Below are 19,910 nucleotides of genomic sequence, written 5' to 3'. Positions count from 1 at the left end.
AGTCGCATGAGCCAATGAAGTATCTTTCTGGTTTAAGCAGAGTATTTTCTACACATGCAAACAGAAGATTCCTAACTCTGATTCTTATCTAAATATGTATAAAGTAACCTATTCTCAGAAAGAAAGTGAAGAAAAAACCAGCTACGTTTTGCATCCAGATATCCACTTAGCAATCAAGAACTTTCTCTAATTCTTATCCCTGAATTGTAAAAATCTCAATTTGTGTCAAAAACTGATCTCGGTACCATTAGTATCTCTTTTAGAATAAACCATGTTAACCAACTTCTCAACTAAAAATTTGCCAAGCATTTAAAACAGATATAAGCAGTTATACAGAAAATTTTTCATTCCACATGCATAAACTTAATTTTTCTTCTGTCAATGAAAAAAAGCAGTTACAATTTATTTATAAATCCTAGTGTTAATGACTTTGTGAGTTTACTATATTAAATGCTTAAATAATTTCTTAATTTGCTTAAAGTTTTGGTAATTTCTCAACACTAAAGTTATAATAACCACAAAGTATTTTGACTGCGGTTTCTCAGTATTTCAATATTTTGATTCTATAGAATGGTTTCTGAGCCACATCAGCAGATTATCCTCAACTAGGTTCAAATTTTACCAACCTTTACTTAGCTATGCCTGTATGTAAATTTCAAAATAAAGTGAAAAGTATAGATTTATACTGCAACCAAATATTAACATCAATCTTGCCTGCTGGCTTATATCCCATTACTGTGTTGAGACATTGATTTTTTTTTTTTTTCAGTCCTCAGGAAAGTTGGGTAGGACTTCAGGTAGACCTAGATCTCAGAGCAGTAGTCTCTGGCCGGGAGAAGTTTGTCTGTTTATCCACAATGCAAAAGAAAAATTTTCATTTCCTCTGTGTGGCATTGCAACAAAAATTCTAGGATGCGCTACACTAAGTAACACTGCTTAAAGGCTCTACCATGTTCCTCTTTTATTGAATCTCATAGATTATAGCTTTGGAAACCTATGATAAACATTGTTTTCTCAGAACATTACTAAAGGAAAGTAAGGTTCTCCTTTCAGTTGGATTCAAATTCAGTTGGATTTCTTGAATTCAAGAAAATTCAAAACTTCTTTTCTTTTTCAGTGCTAAGATAAAGTATTTTCACTTGTTTCTTTCCCTTAAAAATTACTTTTATGTCCTTTTACTCAGTTCTCCTCTTAAAAAATGGATTTTAGCAAGTTCTGGTTTAAAAATAAAATTGTGGATTTTCAGGGTGGAGCATGTTACAGTCAGTCCATTTCTTCACATTATTGATGTTCACAGACAAGACTCCCACAGCCACACACAGAGAAATGTGAAGTGTTGCAGACCATCCAAAGGGGTTGTTGGAAAATTTGTAAGACACACTCTAGAAAGATGGGTTCTGGTTCTGATAAGATAATGCCTATAAATTATCAAGCACGTCTCTTTCACTTTTATTAACAATAGTTACTTAATATTTCTGGTGTTAAATTGCAGAAAAGAAGTTCTTACCTTTCAACTGAATGTCCACAGAGAAAACACCATTATGCGTCAAATACTACCTTTAAATAGGTTCTGTGCCCAGTTGCGATGAAGGTTTCTTATTTAACCAGGATAAAATAATTGATTATAGTGCATGGAATCCAGGTATTGTTGGCCACAGTAAGCAAGAATCATTCAAAGGAATTTAAATTTTAAAAATAGCAGGAGGGGCGCCTGGGTGGCTTAGTCGGTTAAGTGTCTGACTTTCGCTTAGGTCATGATCTCACGGTTCATGGGTTCGAGCCCCGCGTCGGGCTCTGTGCTGACTGTCGGCTCAGAGCCTGGAGCCTGTTTCAATCTGTGACTCCCTCTCTCTCTGACCCTCCCCTGCTCATGCTGTCTCTCTCCCTCTCTTCTAGAAATAAATAAAACATTAAAAAAAATTTTTAAAAAATAGCAGGAGATAAATTACTTGAAAATGCTCACTTTCACAGGATAAAGTATTTTATTTTATTGACAATAACCCATCACATATAAACAAGTATATTTTCAAGCTCAAAACTCTTGGCTCTACATTTTTGACAGCAAGGATGGGAAGTTTTTCAGAGCACTTCTCCTAAACCGCAATCTTCTTTGAATCCCACTCTAAATGCCGTCTTATCCCCTGTGGGGTCAGTGCTGCCTCAATCTCAGGATACAGGTATTTCAAAGAAAACACTCTCATCTATTTTCGAACATTCTGGGATCTTTGAAGTGAAAACTCATAAATAGTTGGAAGCAGGTCTGCTTGGAAACCATTTTGGTCAGAAAAAAGAGAGCCCGCTGAGGGAAACGATTACAAGCTTGTGGATAACCGCAAAATCAAACAATTTATAGCACCTGGCACACTGCGTATGCTTCACTGTGCTAGATTCACATCTTCCAAAATGGGTAACAGAGTGGTTCTCAAACATGTAGCCATTTTGGGCAGTGTTTAACTGGGTAAAAAAACCCTGTCACTCAATAAATTCAAATTAATGACTGATATAGTAAGGGGCTTTCACCCAAAAAAATAAATATTTGCTGATTTTTAACATTATGAGTAAGACTGGCCCAAATTAGGCATTCCATAAAAGTCTGAGACATGTGTTGGCAATCCCTACCAAAGATTCAGTGAGCCACAGGAAGGGAAAGAGATTCTCTGTATAAAGGTGTATAGTAAAAGACTGGGTATAGAGTTGGTTCCGGAGAATCTGTGATCCCACTGACTTGCTTACATAATTTTCCATGCCTTACTTACCACAGGCTATTTCTGGTCTATCCAGCAGATCTTTGTACAGTTTAGGTCACAGAGAAAAGGTGTGATATAGATTCATTTCATACAGAATTTTTTTTTCTTTCCTTCTAGGTGGAGTCAGATTTCTTGGGAGTATAGCATGGATGTATACAATTTTTCACAATGGAGCCTACCAATTTATAAATGTTCAAAAAATATTAAAAACAAGAATAGCCTAATGACCCTGGATATAGGGGTATTAAGTGTGGTCATAAATTGAAATATCATCTGTGAAATAGTTTAATATTGTGGTAAGGGCTCAAAGTAGTAGTCAGAAGACCTGTATTCTCATCCCAGCTTTGTCATTTAATGGCTCTGTGAACGCGAACAAGACAAACTCTTTGATGGTGAGACGGTCGGTTTTCCTTATCTATGAGCTCTAATTTCTTAAGTTTATTGTGAGAACACAATAATGTTCTTTCTAAACTGGAAGGCTCTATAAGGTGTTATATCTACCCTTATGAAAATCTGCATACGATGTGATAATATTTTCATATCTTAGTTAATACAACATAAAGGTACCCATTTTAACTCTTAATTTAATTCATTAAATATTCATTTGAGTCGTCATCGTGGGTAAAAAATTTATAAGTCAGTTACTTCTCTGTCCGCAAGGTAGCCATAATCTAATGAAGGTGATAAACCCAAATACAACCACTCATTTCTTGGCAAATGTTTATTAAATTCTTAACAGATGACAGGTGCTATGCTACGTCGTTTGCTGCCTATATGAAAAAGTCCTATATCATGACTTCAAGAAGCTTGTATTCTAATGAGAAAGAAGAGTTGTTTGTTTTTGTTTAAGGTGCAAACCATGCCCACACAATACATTATAAATGTGATAACAGAAGTATGCACAACATAGTTTAAGAGTTGGGGTGGGAAGGAAGCAATGGAGAAGATGTAAGAAAGTTCTAAAATAAGATAACCAGAACAAGAGATGAAAAAGACCAGGATCGAATTTATTTTAAAATTCTAGCCATATGATCTTTTCCAAGTTACTTGCTTTATTACTTTCTGAATGTATAAAATTGGAAAAAAATAATATTATTTTCCTCATAGGACATTTGTGTGGATTAAATGAGGCAATACAGATAAAGCTTTAGCCTTGCACCTGGTACTTAATAAATGCTTAATAAATGTTAAACTGTTAGTGCTTATATGCCCCCTGCTTGAGTACTTAATACAATGATATACACTTAACACGTTTTCTATAAATTCTTAGTTACAATCTTATAGGGTCATTATGAATCCGAATCTAAAGGATCATCATCATAAACATCTAGTCCAACAATATAATATTAAAGATGTAATTTTGATTTACTAAATGAATACTATCCCCTTATTTTCTTAGTTCTTTGCCTTTTTCTTCTAAATACAGAATGTAGAAAATAAATTAAGTCAGAAACAAAATATACGCATCTGTGACAAATCTGTTGATGGAGGGTTCTAATCAATGCAATTTGACTTAATCCACATCAATCTAGCTACACGTTACAATAATCACTATGTGTGTGTGTGTGTGTGTGTGTGTGTGTGTGTGTTTTACAAAGTGCACATATACCTTTTGGAGCTTTCCATCATAGTTCACCTAGTGAAAGTTATTTCAATTTTGTAGGGTCTTAGGAGATCACTGAAGGACTCTATTTGTAAAAAACAACACCAAAAATGAGGATTAGAAGAAATTATTTGGCTGAGGTGAGGGATTCAATTGAAGAAGAAATGAAGTATAAATTATTTTATTAAAAATCAAAAGCCAGCTCTTCACTACTTGGGAAAATTTAACAATGTATTTCTTTTTTTTGCTATATAATTAGCTAAAACAGATTGAAACCTCTTAATTTTTAAAACTCTGAGAGGCTATCTGATTTTATTAAAGGACATTTTGAATACATTTTATGTTGATATAAATTTAGAAATATAAACAACTCAAATGCTTATGCAAACCTAAGAACATTTATTTAAAATTTTTAAAGGTCCAAAGAATGGGCCAGTTGCTTATTTTTATTGCGAATAAGAAATAGCCACTCAGCTAGCCTTATTTTTGTTTCTGCTCACCCTTCATCTTCTTTCCCTTTCTCCTTCCTCTCTCCCCTCTCCCTCCCTCCTTTCCTTTCCCTCTTGCTTTCCATTCTGACTCCTTTCCCTCTTTCCTTTCCCTTTCTCACCTCTTCTTTTTTCTTGGTATGGCCACACACCAGGAACTTTCCCAAGTTTTGGCAAAGCAACAGTGAATACAACAGACATGGCTCCTCCCTCACAGCACTTACAACCTTCCATGGAAAACTGTTCATTAATAAGTATATTTATTACAACATAAGTGCTATAATCAGGCAAGTACAGTGTAGGACAAGAGCACATTGCTATGGAATGTGGCTTAGTTCATAAACAAGAAACAACTCATTACCCAGAGTTTCTGAAGTTGCTTTACATCTTACTATGTATGTATTAATATAGAAGTATACGAATATAAAAATACAACATAGTGAACCCCTGCCTCATGGTATCCCAGGGTAACTAAGTTTAAGCATTTTGGTTCACTCTAATAAGTGAGCTAATCCCCTTCACCAGACATTTAGGAACAAATAAAGGAGGTTTTCCTTAAAGCACTTTTTGTAACGATCTGAGACTTTTTGAAAATGTCTAATCTTTCTAAAGAAATGTCACTGAAAACATTTGGATATTGTTGGAACTAGTCTGGATTTCCAAGTCTCAAAGTATCAGTTATGACCTAATAAGACCTATGCCATCTGTTTTTTTCCTTGCTTGGAGAAGCTTTTTAAAGTTTACTATAGAAGGACATATTTTAAATGTATTTCTTTCCACACAAATTTATATGCAGGTTGGCAAGCTTGCTCAAAGATCAACACTTCTGACTTCATCATAAAGGTTCTTTATTTCCTACAGTGTAATCACAGAAGACTGTCTTCCAAATGCTTTTTATAAGTTTTGATCCTGAGCAATTAGCTAATAAAGCCCTACATAGGCTGATCAGTTCTGTACAAACTTCTTGCCATAAAATATCAACACTTCTTAAAGGGTAACACGTCAAGCATTATGGTCAGTTCTAATTTACTGCGCCTACTTGCCTTCTTGGAGGATGGCGGTAGGCCAGGCAGGAATATCTAAGCTTGTTTGAAAGCTCACTCTGGTTGCCTAGCAAACCTCCTGTCATGGGAGCTGGGCAGCCCGGCCTCTGCAGATCTCGAGCACCCTGCAGACACCCTCCTCCTCCCAGGATGTAGCGCAAGAAGCATTCACAAATGCTTTTTTAAAAAGGGAACACTTGATTCATTTCTGTCATCAATCCATGGGCTTATTGAATACAGAACATTATAAAGGTGAAGATGAGGGAGAAGCTTAATAGTTCCAGATCAACACAGTCTCCTGACCAATTTCTATGCAATACCAGTACAACGTACACAAGCAGAATGCTTTCTTTCCAAGATTGATAGCACAGCTAAAGTTTCCAAAAATTCAAATGACACCAAATAGAATATATACATAAAACCAATAACAACTACTAGATACCAGGAACGGCAACAGCCTTCACACACTCTGCAGTCATCTACAGAAATGAAACATCCATCAATTCCCAAAGTTCTGTGATAGTTATAACTCTTCAGTCATTTTTAGGAAATAACCAAACTCGAGAATAGCCACATTAAAATCAACCCCAGTTCAGCATGGTCACCAGGACATATGATAAAGCAAGTACGAGTTTCTAAAGGAGGCAGAACTATCTTAAAGCCACATTACTATGGTATACAATTAAAACGACATTTTTTGAAAATTCTACTTTTCCAGCCCAGCAGAAAGGGACAATGTTTTTAAGGTTTTGTTTTTTTTTTTTTATTTCGAGAGAGAGAGAGTGAGCGGGGGGGGTGGTCAGAGAGAGAGGGAGTCACAGACTGAAACAGGCTCCAGGCTCTGAGCTGGCAGTCAGCACAGAGCCCGACGCGGGGCTCGAACCCACGAACCGTGAGATCACGACCTAAGCGAAAGTCGGACGCTTAACCGACTAAGCCACCCAGGCGCCCCGGGACAATGTTTTTAAACATTGGCTCCTTTATATACACTATATTATATATAGTAACAATATATTATTATTTAAATATACATTATTTATATATTATAGTCAAATATAATAGTAATAATTTACATTTAATATAATGTAAATTTATAATTTAATAATATATATTATTATTTAAATATATATTATTTATATATTATAGTCAAATATAATAGTAATAATTTACATTACTACACTTTACATCTTATAGCACTTCACAGTTTTTGTTTTGTTACATCTTTGCTATTGTGACTCTAACTGACTGCAATTTTTCTCTTTGCTTTGACTGCTAGAGACTTTGGAGACTGAGCTGCAGCCCGGCTCTCAGGGTTGCTGTACATTGTTGTACAGGTTTGCCAGCACCATTTAATCAAGGCAGAAAGAAATATTCCTTTAATCGCTCTTATTATTCTTTCCTCCTACCTCCAACTGATCATCAAAACCCTTCCACTGCATTACCCAAACATTTCTTAACAAAGTCCCATTCTCCTCAACCCATCACGACGGCCACAGTTCACATCCTCACCATACTCCACAGTTCCAAGAGCTTTCCAGCAGCTCCAGACATGAATCGAAAAGCAAAAGATTTTTCCTTCTCCATGAGAACCCAAGAATGATGTGAGTAAATTTCACTCTTGCTAATAGCTCCCTATCACACCCTCAAAGGACAGAACCCAGATCCAGATAACAGCTTACAGAGGTTTTCCTGATCTGGCCCCTGCCTGCCTCTTCAGTCCACCTCCTATAATCCCCAGCTCTGTTTTCCATCCACACGAATGGAACACAGTATGCCATGCTATGCCTCCTTGCCACTGAAAATACTGTCCTATCTGCTCCAGTTGCATTTTTCCTCACCTGCCTAGTAAAAATCTATTAGCTTCTCCCCTACTGGACTGGACTGTGTATGTTTTCGACACAGGATCTGTGCCTAATTTATCTTTGTTTTTCCCAGTTCCCAGAAAAAAAGTTTGGCAATTCTTAGACATTTAATTTGGGGGGGAGCAGCAGAGAGAGAGAGAATCTTAAGCAGGCTCCGCACTCAGCACAGAGCCCGGTGTGGGGCTCAGTCCCACAACCCTGGAATCATGACTGGAGCCTAAATCAAGAATCAGATGCTCAACAGATTGAGTCACCCAGACACACCAGCACTTCTTATACATTTAAGAAATGTATTGGAATTCTAAAACACCAAGTTGGGAAATCATCACATGAGATTTCAGAGTACCAACTCCCTATCAAGCTACTTGGGCAGAGAATTATAATCACACATCCCACCCTATTTCTACACTCTTAAAGACCATGTTACTACTAAGGATCAACTCAGAATTTTCATGGATTTGTTCCATTCCAAATAGTAGCACCAAAAAAGCAATGCTAAATTAAAAGATTTTATATTTCTCATTAGTCATGCCACAAGACCCTCTTCTGCCAATTCTCAATTAGAAAGAATGGGCAAAGATTTCCTGCAGAGCTGGATAGTCCTGGAGTAAGGGTACACTTTTACCAGAAGGGATTGACTTTGATATATGGCTCTAATTTTGCATGATCTGTTGGTCCCTAATGCACTGGGGAATGCTACACACCCACACAAAGCCACTGGGGACTATCTCTCACATTTGTATCTTTGATTTACTGACAGATGCATAAAACCTGAGGTATCTAGACAGCTCCTGTCAACTACATGTGTACTGAAACACAAACAGCATAGAAGTGCAAATTATTCCAGCTGAGATCAGCATTAATTGAAACTTAGGATATAAATCCCCTTAAGACTTTCTGGAAAAACTTGCTGCCACATGACCTAAGTTTTGTTGTTGTTGTTTTAGTACACTCTGTTGAGATGTCCGTCCTTTCCTCATGCAAGGATTTTTCCATAAAGAGAAGTTCAGGAAGCTAAGGAGAAGCAACTGCATTATGGAAGAGTACAAAGGTTCTAGTGATGTTAATAGCCAGCATCCTCTCCTGTAGGGTGCAATCTGCAGGCATTTCCTCAGCTGCACTGGACAGTTAGCATCTGCACCTCGGAAGGTATGACATAAGTCAGTGTTTGTACTTAGAGCTAGGAAGAAACCTCCAAGGTCAATATTTGGGTTCTGAGACTGTATATTACATGTGAAATTTATCTAAAACATCTCTGAAGCAGCCACCATAGTATATGTATGGCAGAGAAAACTTTTTTCCCCAAAATATATACAAGGAATCTGGATACCACAGTTCCTTTATTTTATATATGTATAATGTATATAGCCAGGGAATTTCTTGTTTTATTTAAAAGATTTACTCTGTGGGGCACCTGGGTGGCTTAGTCGGTTAAGCGTCCGACTTTCGCTTAGGTCATGATCTCGCGGTTCGTGGGTTCGAGCCCTGCATCAGGCTCTGTGCTGACTGCCAGCTCAGAGCCTGGAGCCTGTTTCAGAGTCTGTGTCTCCCTCTCTCTCTGACCCTCCCCTGCTCACGCTGTCTCTCTCTCTCTCTCCTAGAAATAAATAAAAATATTTTTAAAAAAATAAAAATAAAAAAATAAAAGATTTACTCTGTGCTATTATTAGCACAGGTATATAATTAAAGATATATACATAGATGAGGCCAGTCAGTCCAAATATGGTTAAACCACACTATATGGATTATACTTCTAGTTAAACACACACACACACACACACACACACACACACACACACACACACCTTATTTCTTCCTGACAGGATGAGTTTATTAGTTGTCTGAGATCCCTAAATTTACTGTGATTCTTACGGGACATTTATCCTTGGAATTTTAAAATGTAAGACAACATTATGTCTCTCTATCCCATTATAATAGTAGTCTTACATTCACAACTGAAGGAAATTTTTAAATGCCTGGAGTTACTGTATAACAAAAAGGCTATTAACCCTCTTTGGTTTCGTAAATAAATATGCTATGTGTCTCTTTGTATGAATACGTAGGTCCCAACAGAATATATAGTTAGAAAATATGTACACCCCATGAATATGTACATCAAAAAGAGTTAAAAGCAAACCCTGATGACCATCCTGTCACTCAAGTTTGGAGTTTCTTCTGGGAGTTCTTTAGAGGATAAAGTAAGGAGCACCACAAATGTAGCATGTTTTTACTTCCAGAAGAATCATTATAGGTCTTGGAGCAGAAAGCCAGTCTTTTTTCTCTGAAACTGAATGATTTCTTGAGGGAATGAAACAGCTCTGTCTAGGGATGCCTGGGTGGCTCAGTCAGTTAAGCATCCGAGTTCAGCTCAGGTCATGATCTCACAGTTCATGGGTTCGAGCCCCACGTCGGGCTCTGTGCTGACAGCTAGCTCAGAGCCTGGAGGCTGCTTCAGATTCTGTGTCTCCCTCTCTCTCTGACCCTCCACTGCTCATGCTGCCTCTCTTTCTCTCTCAGAAATAAATAAAACATTTAAAAAATTAAAAAAAAAAGAAACAGCTCTGTCTATGAGACAGAGGTATGTCTACTTCAGGCAGTATCTCTAATTAGGATCCAATTATTAAAACTGGTGCATTTGACAATAAATAAACCTGCACATGGTAAACTGGAATTCCTCAGTGGATAAAACATTACACTAAAGTACAAAGAGACATTTTCCATGTGAGTTTGCCTTTCACTTTCACTCCTTCTTCATTTATTTAACCATTCTATAAGCATACGGTAGACTCCAAGGATTCAAGATGAATAGGATATAGTCCCTACCCCCAAGGTGCTTCCAGGGTACTGAGGGAAAAAGTCAAAGAAACAGGTAACTGCGAAACAATGTGTTAAGTGACAAACATACACAGAGTATATGAAGACACTTGGATGAGGTCATGAATTCAGGGCCAAGACAGGCTATACATTTGGGAGGTGACAGAAGTTATCCAGGTGGATGAGAGAACGGCATATTGAGGGAGAAGCAAGAAGAAAGAAAAGATGGCAAAAAAAAAAGTTTATTATAAATAAGTAAATAAATAAATAAAATCATAAGAAAAAGAACTAGAAGCAACAGGTATTGCTGGAGTTTAAAGCTCAAATAATTTAAAAAAAAAAAGATAAGGCCCAAGATTTAGAACATCATTAACAAAGGGAAGAGTTTTAATCAGGAAAATGACATGGGCCATATGTGTTTTAGATACATCAGCCTGGCAGTTGTGTAGAGGACATATATTTTTTAAAGTTTATTTATTTTTTTGGAGGGGGGGAAGAGCAAAGAAAGAGGAGAGAGAGAGAAAGAAAAGGAGGGAGAGAGAGAATCCCAAGCAGGCTCCACACTGTCAGTGCAGAGCCCTTCACGGGGCTTGATCTCATGACTATGAGATCATTACCTGAGCTGAAATCAAGAGTCAGACACTTAACCAACTGAGCCATCCAGGCGCCCCTGTAGAGGACAGGTTTGAAGGTAAGATGTGGGCTAGAAACACAGATGTGGGCATCGTAAACATAACAATGACAGTACAACCTCTGAGAATGACATAATCTGCAAGGGAGAGTGCACAGAGTGAGAAGGCAGGGGCTAGCCATGAAGTCCTAGAAAAACGCCAACATTTCATTGCTAGGTAAGGAACTAGGTGGATCTTAATAACAATCTTCCTTGGCCAAAAGAGCTTCTTCTTGATCAAGCTGTTTTGCCCACCTTCTGCCTCATTATTTCATTGTTAGATTGGTACCCAAAAAAAGAAATGGTTTCATATGTCTACTGTGAAAATGTTCATTTAAGAGTTATTTCACCTGCAGCAAAATTGTTCCAGTATGCAATCTAAATAAAGTTAGAATATGAAATGTAGACTTCTTATTATATCACACTAATACTACAAGGAGGTTTTTGATGCTTAAATTACTTCTCAGTTTTGAGAGAGAACGCCTAAGGAAGTGATTGCTTTTCCTTTGTTCTACGATGGATTCTTTTATTCTTAGAGCCCATGGTCCAAGATAGAACAAGTACCTGGTGGTGTGCCCACTGCAGGTGCCAAGTATTGCTGTATCTACTTTGATATGTGTGAAGCTGGATCATTTAGAGAAAAGTTGTTTTTCATGACGTGGGTGATCTCACCCACTCCAATGACTTCAACCACCAGCTGTACACAGATGAATTCCAAGTCCTTCCCTTTCTCCTGAGCTCTGGATCCTTATGCACAAACACTGACGAGGCATCGTGGATGGCTTAAAGGAGACTCACATTTCAAATGCATGAAAGTAAACTCATTATCTTTCTGGTATACCTGTTCCTTCTCCTACTGTTATGTTCTCTAAGAAAGATACTAAAATTTGCTCAATTACCTAAGTCATCTCAGGTTCCTTTTCTCCCTCACTACATTCTACATTCCTTCAACCACCTTATCTTACAGAATTAATTATTTTGATCCGTGATACTCATCTTCTCTTTTCTACCCCTCATCTTCTGCCCCCTATTACTAGGACAATGATCTTACAACTGCTCACCCAACCTTCAGTCTGTCACCCAACCTGTCCTCTCTCCACGGGTCAATCATATTATTCCTTAAATGCATAAAATGTTTCTAATGGGATTCCCATTTCCTTTAGAATAAAGGAACAAGTTAGCCACAGAGTTAGTTACACACAAAGCCCTGGCTGTAGCCAGCTACCAGTCAGAGGCTTTTAACAGGCCATGATGGTTTATGCCTCAAGCCTGTTCCTAGAACACTTTCTGTGACCCTCTGTTCCATCCTGATAGACATCTTGTATTTCAAACTGAAGCTTGTGTATGCCATCTTCTAATGTTCTCATCACCTCTCTATCCCCTTTTGCGCCTCCACTGTTCTCTATACCCCCTTCTACAATAACACTTGCAAATCTTATTACACTGATTACATCCCATATGTGACTCCCACTACTATAGTGCAAGCTTTTTCAAGAAATTAACTTTATACTACTCATCTTTGTGCTCCTGGGACCTAGTCTGATTCATGGTGCGCCCTTAATTGATGTTTACTGACATCAAAACAGCTTTAAAATTTATTATTTCAATGAGAGCATTTTTATTTTCTGATTGAATTGCTTTGGTATATAAAATATGCAAAATATGAGGGAGAAACTGCTAAGTATGCTGATTGCAAAGAGATTTTTGGCTCAAAGCCAACTCTAATCACTTGCAAATGGCTGGTAGGGCACAAGCTTGAGGGCCCGAGGGGTCCAACGAAGGCACTGAAGAATGAGTACAATGATTAGCACTTTCTGCCATGGTTGCACCTGATAACTATTCTTCTTCACTTAATGCAAGTGTTCGATAAGCAAGGCTTTTTGAATAAGTACTCATTTTGCGCACATTGGTAAGGGAGTGTCTGCACTCTAAAAGTATATCACATTGGGAGCACTGTGCTAAAACTGGCTGATACTGTTTGATACTGCTAAAATACACTGAATGTATATTTAACTTTATAATAGCCTTAACTTTAGCCGATGCAGTCTGATCGGTACAATTTTTTTAATGTAATTTGAAGGACTCGGAAATCTGAAATAGTCGTTGCATTACTTCTAAAATACTTGAGTAAGAATTAAATTATCGCTACCTAATATAACTGTATGTGTCATGCCTTGTGTCAAATACAAAAAGTAGGTATATTGAGTTCAAAAAGCAAAAGAAAATGTTATTACAATGTTTAGATTAAGTCATTTTTAAAATAAGAACAACTTATTTTATCTACAAAGTAGATTTAAGAAAATACAATTCCAAAAATTTCCTTTTAAAAATTGCTCTCTTGTTCCACACAGTCTTACTAGGGTCTGTTTCATTATAATTTTATCTGAACTCTATATGCTATAGCACTGCTCTGCAAATGAGTCATAGGATAACTATTCCCAGTTTGTAGCCAATTCTCCAGAGAAGCAAAGGAAAAAAGAAACAACTGCCTTTTAAGGAAATCAAACCTGTTTCTAGAGATAAACCTCTTTCTGCTTCTATTTGAACATAGTCTCAACAACTGAAAATGAGAATACTACAAAATACATAACCTATTGGATGAGCCACTCAGCAAATACATCTGGGGGTTTCTTTAATGCTTTTCCTATAGCATACCCTATTATATAAACACATTACATAAATATATGCACCTGGGTATATGTAAAGTGGTAAAATAAAAGGATGCCTTTATTTCTGCAAACATAAAGACATCCGGTCGCAGTTTGGAATTATATTTTGGCTATTTTGTTAAAGAAATTTGTCTTTTAAAGTGAAAAAAGAGAACCTGCAGTTTCTAGGAAATTTATAAAGGAATTGGTATTGCAAAGAGTTTGTTTTGCATGGAAAGCTAAATGGCAAAGATTATTAAAAGAAGGGTCACGCAGAAGGCACCATTCAACTAACCTCTGACTAAATCAACAATTTGATGGGAAGACTGTCACTTCAGTTTGGATTTCTCTATAACTCTTCTCATTCTCTTAATTTGAAGTGAGAGAATATAAAGTTTTAATTTTTTAACTTTTTTTTTTTGGACAGAAGAGAGAGACAGAGCAAGAGCAAGGGAGGGGCAGAGAGAGACGGAAACAGAATCCAAAGCAGGCTCCAGGCTCTGAGCTGTCAGCACAGAGCCCAACACGGGTCTCGAACTCCTGAACTGAGACATTATAACCTGTGCCAAAATTGGCCGCTTAACCAACTGAGCCACCCAGGCACCCCAAGAATATACAATTTTAGTATGTCATAGCTGGATATTTAGCTATTTTTTCAAAATTCTGCAATCATTTATCCTCCTTACATTATACCAAAATATTTCTAACACTAATCTTTTCTGTGTCTTAGAATGATCTGGAGAGTGACTCCTGCATATGGAAATTCTTTTTTTAAAAGCACAAATAATCTGGGGAACCTGGGTGGCTCAATTGGTTAAGCAGCCGACTTTGCCTCAGGTCATGATCTTGTGGTTTGTGAGTTCCTTCCTGTTCTGTCCTGGCAGCTCGGAGCCTGGGGCCTGTTTCAGATTCTGTGTCTCCCTCTCTCTCCGCCCTTCCCCCACTCACACTCTGACTATCTTTGTCTCTCTCAAAAAAATTAAAGAAACATTAAAAGCACAAGTAATTAATGTTCATTCAGTAACAAAATCATTCTTATAGATTGAAATATTTTATTAGTGTTGGTGCCTGGAAGTCATATATAATATGGGATACTCATCTACATATATGCGTAGTATAAAACTAGGTTATGTTTTTGACTAAATTCTTTCTACTTTCAGATGAGCAACAAAGCTGTAGCTGAAAAGAATTCAAAAATTAAAACACTTAATTCCCATCTGCTAAGTCAAAACATCCTGATACCATTATTCAGTCAGGGAATTGCAACGGTAGAATTCTCTCAATCTAAGGGGTTTTTTGTTTGTTTTTTGATTTGTTAATGTTTATTTATTTTTGAGAGGAGAGAGAGAGAGAGAGAGAGAGCATGAGCAGGGGAGGGGAGGAAAGAGAGGGGGGCACAGAATCCAAAGCAGCCTCCAGGCTCTGAGCTGTCAGCACAGAGCCTAATGCAGGGCTTGAACTCACAAGCTGTGATCATGACCTGAGCTGAAGTTGGACGTTTAACCAACTGAGCCACTCAGGAGCCCCTTTTTTATTTGTTTTTAATCAATTTACTTTTAATCTCCAAGATGATTAAAACAGACATTTTTAAAGCAACAAAAATGCTCTGTAATGTAAAGAACAGCATTATTAAGAGAAATAGTGTTTATTTAAAAAACACACCTGGTAAAACATCTTGGAAAAAAATTTCTAAAATAATAGTTTAAAAACTAAGATCTTATAGGAAATATAAGTGTATATTTCTTAGAGTACGCGTACGTAAAAGATTTCTCTAAGAAGACCTAAAAACGTTAGTATAAAAGAAAAATATTTATGTTTGATTATATATTAAAATTTTTATTCATCAAAAGAAACCTTAAATAACATGAAAGGACAGGTTATAAAATTGGAGGTCATTCACTATACATACAACCGACAAGGTTTAGTATAAAGGAAATGTAAAGTACTTATGTTGTGCCCAATTCACGAGTCCCCTGAGACCCCCAAGGAGCCAACACCGATGCAAGTACAAAAGGGTCTTTATTACAAGCTCGAGCAGGGGCTCACCCGCCTACCAGTGTAGTGGCAGAAGGTGAAACCCTGAACAATAGTGAGCAGGGTTTTGAAGGGGTAAGGGACGGGGGTGATACAGTGCACACGTTGTACATGTAGCATCATCACATAAGCACCAATTACAATTGTACAGAAGCAGCACCCATGGTAACAGCTTTGACTATTCAGTATCTGTGAGGTGTTCATTACTTTTGGTGGGACCCAATCATGACTTTTGAGGATCCTTTGAAAATGACCAATTATGAGGTGAGTTCAATTATGAGGTGAGTTCAAAGGGCCCACGCGGGGTTCAGGCAAGCAGTGAGAAATTGGCTAGTTTGTACAGAATAACTGTCTACAGTTCCCAGCCTTGACTCAGACCACAGGAATGTTTTTTGATTAGCTGACCTGAGGGCGGTCGGAGGATGGCTTTAGCCTTGAGCAATCTGAGGAACTGGGGCTATGGTGCAGCTCGAGGTTGCTCTTAAGGGAGGCCTTAATCTCAAAATGACGTTTCTTAGGTTCTTCCCTTATACTAGTCAATATGAAGAACAGAAATAACCTAATGAAAAATATTGTAAAGATATTAACAGGCAATTCACAGAAGAAAAAACACATATAGCCAGTAAACATAGGAAGAGCTATTCAACTTGCACAATGGTCATATAAATACAAATGGAGACCATAACAAGATACCATTTTACAACCAGAAGAATGACAAAATTAAAAACTCTGATCATATCAACTGTTGGAGAAAATGTGTAGCCACAGGATGCCTTATACGTTGCTGATGAAATTGTAAAATCATACATCACTTGAAAAAGAGTTTGGCATTTTCCAAACCTGATCTTTCACAAACATGACCCAGCAATTCCACTCCTGGAATATATACAACTAAATATACAACTAAATATACAACGAAAAATAGCCTTGGCTACAGAGATATGTTCTATTACCACTATTCACAATAGTAAAAACCTGGAACAACACACATGCTCATCAACCAAAAAAAAAAAGAGTGGTGAGTAAACTATGGGTATTCACACAATGGAATTACACAAAACAAATGAACCAAAATTGCAGCCATATGAATATATCCTAGTGACAATGTCTTAAGTGAAAAAAAGTCTCCAAAGACTACATAAAACACAGTATTTTTTAAAGTTAAAAACAACTAAAATAAAAATACCTACTTCTTAAGTATGCATAAATATTCCATAAAAACAAATGTAAGTAATGATGAATACAGATTTCAAGATGATGACTACCTCAGGTGGGGAGAAGCAGAGTGATTTATGGAGGACATAATGTTAGATGTAGGCTATTTTTTCAGTTTTTGTTTAGAGAGTTGGGATCATGTGTGCTTATGATATTATTAAAACTAACTTAAGAAATATGCTATAAACTAAGGAGTATAATTATTCCAGTTCTGGGCTCAACTTGCCCAAAGTATAAAAGAAGTTTAATTTCTCTCTCTCTTTTTTTAATATTTTAAAATGTTTATTCATTCTTTTTTTTTTTTTAATTTTTTAATGTTTATTTATTTTTGAGACAGACAGAGAGATGTGAGTGGGAGAGGGGCAGAGAGAGGGAGACACAGAATTGGAAGCAGGCTCCGGGCTATGAGCTGTCAGCACAGAGCCTGATGCGGGGCTTGAACTCATGAGCTAAGCCATGATATCACGACCTGAGCTTAAGTTGGATGCTTAACCAACTGAGCCACCCAGGCGCCCCTAATGTTTACTCATTCTTGAGAGAGAGACAGACAGAGCAGAGGCAGAGAGAGAGGGAGACAAAGAATCCAAAGCAAGCTCCAGGCTTTGAGCTGTCAGCACAGCGCCTGACGTGGGGCTTAAATCCACGAACTCTGAGATCATGACCTGAGCTGAAGTCAAATGCCCAACCAACTGAGCCACCCAGGCACCCTAATAGAATAATTTAAACAAATAAACAAATAAACATAAATAAATTTCACAGTCCATGACCCAAATGCTTTAGAAAGCTTTCTGATAATGATCTTATTTTCTTTTTATAGAACTTTTATCATTTAATATTTCTCATGATATAAAAAAACACTTCTAATTACAAAACAAAATATATAAAATATCAACACATTTAGAACTAAGTTCAGTGGATTTAATCCTTCCAACTCTGCTGATTTTGCTTAAGGGTAACTGCTTTGTCTTACATACATTCTTTTTCTCTCTCTCTTTCCATGAAAAATACTCCTGGACCATCTTATCCTTCAAATAGATGCAATCTTTACTCCTCCTGTCTTCTCACCAGTCACATCTTCTTTGTTATCTTTCCTTCACTGCTAATTTTAAACAAAGTTTTCTGTGCTTTGTCTCCACGTGCTCTCCTCTGGTTCCCATCCACTAAACAGCCACCTTCAACGTGACTTCCATCTCTACCATCACAGTGAGAAACAATCACCAACAACTTCCCAGGTATGTATGATATGGTCTTACAGTCTTCTTCCTTTGTCACTGATAACCCATTCCTGAAATATTTTCCATTCTTAACTTATCAGAAATACGTGTGTTCTAGCTTTCCAGTGACCTCCTTTAACATCTTTCATTGTCTCCTCTTTCTCTGACCAGACTTTATATATTGATTTTTTTCATGTTTCTCTGTCCTCTGCTTCTTGCTTCATCTATTTCAACTAATAACCCCAGATTTCCTCTACACTGGCCACTCTCCCAAGCCCGGATTGATTCTATTAGCTCTTTGTTATATAGCTTCTTCTGTGTGTCCCACAGATAATTCAAATTCAATTTATTCAAAAGTAAATTGATTTTCTTTTCCCCATAACTGTTTCCTCATAACTTTTCCTGCTACACATTTCAATAAATGCCACATCCATCCTCCAAATTATTGCCCACTATTCTTGCCATCCATATCCTGTATCTTTCTAATTTGCCTGCTTCTTCTTTTCCAGCCCAGTGCTATAGTCTAGTCTAGTGTCATTATCAGTCACTTGAGTATTATAAACTCCTCCTAACTGTTCTCCATCCTCCAAGCTCCACCCTTCAAGCCACCTCCATGCTGCCATTAAGTCAACTTCCCAAGCACACACCAGATCTTGCAATGCCCCTGTTTAAAACTCTTCAATACAAGTTTAAAAAAAAGACTTTATGGTGAACAAGACGATGAGTTGGAAGAAAGAAGACAGTAACTATTAATCTTATTCTTCTCAACTTCTAAGATAATAAATTTAAGAGATTCTAAATTTAGTCTTTTTTAACTCTTTCCATGGTGATGAGCTGGGAAGATTTTCATTACAGTCTTTCTCATGAAGAGTTTCTTATTGACTGTGACACAAAGACTTCATGCAAACTATGGAAAGTGAATGTAGACTTTTGAATGCTATCACAAGAACACACCAACAAGCCTTTATGCATGTACAAAAAAAGCAAAACCATAAAGGAAAGAAGGCTCAGACACCAAAGAGGAATATTTTGAATCTTAACTGATTGCATTCTGTATTATACATAATTCACGAAAATTTATCAAATACTCATAAAAGCGATCACTATAACACTAGAAATGAACAATGTCCCATTCTGGTTTCTGCAGCTGCTTGTCATTTGCTGAACATGCCTTATTCTTACCGGCTCTTGCGTCCTTGTTCAATGGACTCCAGGCTACCTAGGCCTGGGATGGTTTTGTACAATTCAAGGTCTGATTTGAATAGTGAGTAACAGAATTAGGTTACTCATGATTCTTATTTTATATATTATATATATATAATTTATATCTTTTTAAATTAATATATATATATATCTTTTTAAAGCCTTGGCATCTTGTATAATAATTATAAATCTGCCTTTTCCATGGAAATTTAGTTTCTTAAAAGCAAGGATAATGTCTTATTCACCTCAGAATCTAGCATAGTTGTGGTATATCAGAAATATAGTTAGCCTTTGTCCTTGGTACCTGGCATGAAGCTCCTAAACACTTGGAATTTCCTGAGTGATAGGAATGCTTTTAGTTACTCATAA

At 37.0% G+C, this 19,910-nt stretch overlaps 1 protein-coding gene and 1 pseudogene across 1 annotated transcript in view; both read right to left on the bottom strand.

Annotated features, from left to right (window-relative positions):
- The window catches only part of LOC120246354, a 40,615-nt pseudogene extending 27,567 nt beyond the window's left edge, over positions 1 to 13,048 (bottom strand).
- Positions 1 to 19,910, bottom strand: part of SYNPO2 (synaptopodin 2) — a 144,567-nt gene that overhangs the window by 100,290 nt on the left and 24,367 nt on the right. The window lies entirely within an intron of this gene.

This window comes from Hyaena hyaena, unplaced genomic scaffold, assembly GCF_003009895.1.
Source record: "Hyaena hyaena isolate Hyena2069 unplaced genomic scaffold, ASM300989v1 scaffold_466, whole genome shotgun sequence".
Taxonomy (NCBI): domain Eukaryota; kingdom Metazoa; phylum Chordata; class Mammalia; order Carnivora; family Hyaenidae; genus Hyaena; species Hyaena hyaena.
The sequence above is the reverse complement of the archived record's forward strand: the minus strand, read 5'-3'. Positions and strand labels throughout refer to the sequence as shown.